The following is a 6,560-nucleotide window of genomic DNA, read 5'->3' on the forward strand; positions in this document are numbered from 1 at the left end:
GTTTACCATCTCATCAACTTTATCATCAGATGAAGGAATATTCAACTCCAGCCGAGATTCCACAGCATCAGTGATGTTTCGATCAGTTACTTGACACGAATTTATGAGTTGACAGACGGGATCGAAAAGTATTATTGCGTCCTGCAATTGAGCTGCCAGTGTGCTGTCCTCGAGTAATTTTCGATTGTTCTCCTTGAGTACAACAATGCATTCCTGCACTAGCTGACGCATGATATTGAGATTTTTAAGTCAGCACCGAAAAGTGTCCCTAAATGTACACCATCGTGTTTCGCATACCAACATAATCCTCGTACCTCCTCGTTTCTTCAGCTCTCGCTCTGCCTTCGAGATCCCGAACTCACGCAACACTTGATTGAGAGATTCGGCAAAATCTGGGCTGACCAGGGACTTGAGTAATAAGTTCCCACTGTGTGAGTTACAAGTTACACGCCACATATCCTCCAATCGTCCCATGCGCACCATCGCTGCTGCAGTATCCGAAACAACTGCATAAATGTTGATGTTGAGCATCTCTCTAGCCATGGCACTAGCCTCACAAATGACCAGAGCCAGTTTATCACCTGTCTTCCTCAATTCACTGCAGTCCCACGAATGGAGGAATAGACTTGTTTGATCCTGCTTGTGAATGGTCCATACTACGTTTTTTGTGTCCGCAGCAGCGTTCTTCCACCCATCAATCACAAGCACACCATCTGTTTCATCTGCATTCTTCAGATCTTCATTAATTTCGGTGTAAACTTTGTCTAATAAGTACGTTGATAGTTTTTGAAGTGAAAACTTCTTATGGCGCGTTGGGCACTTTTGTGGGTGAGCATTTTCTCGTGAACTCGCGACAGATGAGATTTTACATTGATGCCAGATGCGGGACCCACACGTCTCCCACTGCCCCACTCCGCGTACCACTGCGCTCTAGCCGTAGCAGTAGTCGCGCGAGGGAGTTGCGCATGAAACCCCCACGCGTGGGATTTTTAATAGGGACTTGAATCGACGGTCGGAAAATCGCTAAAAACTATGGGAAAGCCGAAAAAGTACGAAAAATCAAAAATCGAAAATATACTCAATTTAGTAGAGAATTTCACTAGGAACGTGAATCGACGGTCGGAAAATCGCTAAAAGTTATGGGAAAGCCGGAAAAGTAGGAAAACCCGAAAAATTGAAAATACACTCAATTTAGTAAAGAATTTCACTAGGAACGTGAATCGACGGTCGGAAAATCGCTAAAAATTATGGGAAAGCCGGAACAGTAGGAAAACCCGAAAAATCGAAAATATACTCAATTTAGTAGAGAATTCCACTAGGGACGTGAATCGACGTTCGGAAAATCGGTAAAAATTATGATGAAAATACTGATAATGATGATGTAAGAGTTGTTGAAATTATGGATGAGAATTGATAAATTTTGCATTTACTATTTACTAATATTTACTCATTTAAATAAAACCACTTCCTTCGAATATAGTTTCTATATTATTATACTTCATGTCCATTCAAAAAGTGCCCACATTGCTTTGATAAACTTGATTTTTTATGTACAATTTCTCATGTCGCGAGCGCACCTAAAAATGCTCACCCAAAAAAGTGCCCAACGCGCCATAAGTTCAAGTTTTCACTTCTGCCTGCACTCCCGGAGTGCAACCCTTTTTTTTCTTGATGGAGGTTTGTAAGATGCATTCAAACACTGATCGAAATCTTTAAAAAGTTGGGTTTAAACCATATTGAATGGTATATTACATCCAAAGAAAAAATTAGCGACAGCTACATCGATCTCCTCTACTTGTTGAGGCGAAAGAGTTGAGCCCTGCTTCGAGTTCCAGATGAGCTTCGAAGATCGATCTGACACATTTTCCGGATTTGTTGAAGTTTCAGAAGCCGAATTGATATTTCATATATCTGAAAATTGAATTTCTTCAAGTTTTTTTTCCCAATTTCAAATATTTATCATCATATTGATACTCACTTTTCCTGATTAAACATTCACATTCACGACGGTCAATATTTTCGATTCCGTTATGTAGGATAATAGGTAATTTCCAATTGCACTACAGTTAATATTGTTAATGAATCATTACAGTTCTTACTAATTTTTCACTTCACAATGTTTTTCAGCGAACAACAGACTTGATACGGTGGATAAATGTGAGGTTATGTAGTATTTTAAATTTTTTACATATATTACGTCCGCAAAGGTAAATTACGAGTGATTTACGTCACCACGTAAAAAACTATCTTTAGTCCGATATGCCCAACCCTGCCTGCGACTTACAACCGTAGGGAAGGATCAAACTGGATGTCTGCAAAAAAATCGCGTTTTTAATTTTTATTAATGAAACCATTAACTCCAAACCCATGCAACTTGCATTCAATAAACATTCACAGGAGTGAGATGAATTTTGAAATGAAAATAAAAATGATGTTCCAACAATTATAATTGACATTACAACATATGTTATGCATTATAAACAAACATTAACACGAATACATCCCTTATCACTTATCTGTGATTCCGATGAGCTTTATCGATTTTAATAATAAAATTAATTAGTCTTGAGTTTTCTCTGTTATATATAAAAAATACAAATGGTTTAGTGATACTTTTTCTTCAAAAACCGGGCCACATATAGAAATAAATTCCGAATAAATACTCATGTTAATGTTAATGAATAGATCATTATAATTCCATCTGTTTTGGTTGTTAAAGCTGAATGAGTATTAACCTTACTGCTACGAAGATGGCAGTCTTTAAAAGTAAAAAATCGGATTCTTAAAGAATTCAAGCTTGTCAATGTTTCAAACAAATGACCGGTAAACGTTTCTTCTGCTCTGATTTTTTACATTTTGTCATCTTTCTGGTTTGAAGAGTATTTGTATAGAAAAAATAACAGTATTATACTTGTTATAGAATTCAATTTTTGTGTAAAAAAATAACAGTATTAAACTTGTTATAGAAAAAATTTTCAATTTTGCAATGGAACTTCCAGAGCAAATAGCACGTAATTAAAGCTATTCAGCTTTCAGTTTCTGAAACAAAAAAGATTATCTGTTCTTAATAACTATTTAATGAATGATTCAATGCATTTTCATTTATATTTCCATAGAAAATTTTTTTTATTAATATTCTAATGAAAATATTATACTGAATTCTGCTTGAAACTAAGCCAACATTAGATGAAAATATTGCAATATTCTCTTGCATTGAAGGGAGAATAATGTGTGACGTGCATCGAGTGTGTGGGAAATGAGAGAGAGAGAGAGACTCAAAAATTATCACGAAGAAAGTAATCTCGCGAATTTCCCGGATCGACCGGAGGATACTCCCACGTAGAAAAGTAAGGAAAAATTCAGGGTTGCGGGAAAGTGTTTGAATTGTTTAGAGGTATAAGAGGAAATCGTGTCGGTCCTCCGCTCGCGCCGCGAAGAGGAGTAATAAAAATTATCATCCGGCCCGGGCGGAGGGAGGATGCGTCTGCGACATCTTCTCGGGATGGACAGCCTGGCTGCGAGTGCCAGCACCCTAGAGGGAGGGATCCGTGAGGTAAATTAAGATTGGGTTGAGGATGGAAGGTCAGGAGGGAGTGTCACGGCCAACACCCCACTGAATCGCCAATTTTTAAAAGATGTAGTAAGAGAAATTCGAACGTCCGCGGATCCCCGGGGAACCACCTGGGAAGACTAGCCGCGATAATCGTGCGAAGGGTGAATTTCGGAGTTATGGTCCCCCCATTCAAATTTGAATGCGAGCGACAAAATTGATTTGAATTGGAGCGACACCAGCGCCGTCGCCGAATATCCGCCAGAACTAAGGTTCTGGCGAGGCAGACTTCCACCATCCCTCGTCCACTTCCCGCCAGGACACGAGACGGACAGGAGGTCCACTCCCGCCGCACCACGAGGAAACATCAGGGACGCCATGGGAGGATCCCATCCCGCCCACAAAATTCGCGCGAAGGTGAGAGGTTAAAATTAATTGTTTTCCCGGTCACCCTGTTGATTGGAGACCCGCGTGGTAAAATTATGGGTGATTGAATATCCCGATCGATACCCGGATCGAACGGTGTTTCCCCCCCGTTAAGTCGGCGGCGAGAGTTCGGTCATGGTTCACCCAAAAACTACGGCCGATCGCGTGTGAATTTTGTGATTTTATCCCCAGGGGATCGTCCCCGTGGGAGTTTGATAACGTTCGCGAGGGAATGTTGATTGTAATCCCGGGGAAAAATTCACCGGAAAACCCCGTGGAACGTGAGGGTTTACGACGCAGTAGTTGGAACACATGCGCATCGTCGGGGCCTGGGGTATTCTCCCCCCCCCCCCGTACGTCACGCTCGCTGTTGAGCGAGAACTCTGGTTTAAGCGCATCGGAAAACTCCCGTTGGGCGAAAACGGAGATATGTTGATCACCGTCCGCGGAGAAAATCCCCAATTTTGGGAGATGGTGCGATAATTATCCCCCTCGGTGGTGGAGTTTATTCGGGTCCAATCGGATGGACCATTCGTATGCTAGCCAATTAAAAGGAGGTAAAACTCATCCTCACGTGCGCCGTGCACGTTGAGCGTAGCACTGGCTCTCTCACACATTATACCTCTCTCTCTCTCTCTCTCGTTTGAAGCCTCCCTCGGGCCTTTGTGAGAACTCGCGGTGGTTCTCAACCTGTATTGGGGATCTTATTGATTTTTTTACTACCTATCACCATTGGTCTCAGCCAATTGGGAAAATTCCCGAACCCCTGCCCGAGGGTTCGCGGAGTCACGTGGGGGCTTATTTTATATCTAAAACGGGGGGGTAAATAATTGTACGGGGCCGCCGACCCATCTTCAGGAAATCCCGAGCATCATGACTCGCGGGGTTCATTAAGTTTTCTAGTCTTCTCTTGTTTATTATATAGATCAATCGAGGTTCATAAAATAAAAATCATTAGAGTTTATATCTCGGTTTTTGGTTGCATTTTTCTTTTTTTTCTGGGGTCAGTTGAACTACTTGTGTCCTATTCCCTAAATCCACCCCTCTCTCCACTACCTAGCACACTGAGCAGCGCAGGCATCCGCGGCCTCTCCCTTAACCCCTTCGCTGAATTAGATTTGGTTTTTGCCTTATTCTTTTCTTGCGTTTATTTATTCGAGCTTCGAGTCGCTAATTACTCGACTAACAAAATTTAGCTGGCGCCCAACAACCTTTCAGGTCTCAACTTTGTCCGTTTTTCTTGTGTTCGGCGAGAAGGCGGCAGGGAGGAAGGGCGAAGGTGGTGGGCATTTCCGGTGATTGGGAACTGTCACGTCACAAATGAAAAATTAAAAGTAATTAAATTTGGATAACCATAACCATTAATAAAAACATGGGACGCCTGGCAGATGTGAAACATCATGTGTGTACAAGTAATATGCATATAAGATGATATTATTACAGGAATTAAATATAGCCTAATGGAAAAATGAAGTATTACGAATTTCTTACAGAAAATGGTAACTTTATTTAATAAACATTTATTTACATGTGATATAAAAGTTCGATATTAATATCAAGTGGCCACAATTTAAATATTTTCATTCGTGATTTCAGTAATAGTTATATTTGATGTTTCCTCTGCCGGTATTACTGTGACGATTGGTCGATGATAACTAAAGTACGTTACAACAATATTGGACGGAACATCATCAAGATATCTCACAAATACAGCATCTATTGTTGTTCCATATTAAAAAATATAAACACACATTTATATTTAAAAAAATATAAATATGTTAATAAAATCTAAGATAAAAATTAAAATAGTCTGGTACTATTCGATTAATAAAGTCTTACACAAGATTGATAGTATGCCTTGTGTTTGAATGATCAGGGTGGCGTCCAGTTTCAATAAGAATATGTTGTGATCCCTGCGATGATTGTTGGGAACTGAAATATTTTAAAAAATATGATATTAAAGTACACAAAAAAAAAAAAATTTTAAGTGTGGCTTCAATATACTCATGAACTCAAATCTTAGTTAATTATTGCAATATATGACTAAAGATTTGCAAAGATAAATTTTATTAATAAATTTTTCTATATTAATTCCTTCATGAATAATAAAAGAATACTTAATTGAAGATAATATTAATATAATTTATATAAATTATTAATATGATTAATATGAATATAATTAATTAAATATAAAATTATAATAATTACATTTATGCAGACTTGAAAAATACGATCTACTTACTGATGACTTGGTAGTATACCATAGTGTAGTTTCACTTTCTTTGCACAAGGTTGATCACTTTGATCTTCTGAGTTATTACTGTCACACATATTTTATTATCAATAATTAAAATGAAAAATTAAATAAAACGCAGGTTATGTGTACCGTAGTAAACAACAACGTCGAACTGAGTGAGAAGCCACACCGTACACTCTACTACACAGAATATAGATAGGCATACCTTAGTATAGCGTGGCGATTGCTCGCCACGGCAAGTATCGCCACGCCAACGATTCGGTTTAGGAGTGCGCCTATAGATGTTTCACATCAAAAGTACCTTATTCGCGACGTCCATCACCTCTC

Source organism: Diachasmimorpha longicaudata, chromosome 19, assembly GCF_034640455.1.
Source record: "Diachasmimorpha longicaudata isolate KC_UGA_2023 chromosome 19, iyDiaLong2, whole genome shotgun sequence".
In the NCBI taxonomy this organism is placed as follows: Eukaryota; Metazoa; Arthropoda; class Insecta; order Hymenoptera; family Braconidae; genus Diachasmimorpha; species Diachasmimorpha longicaudata.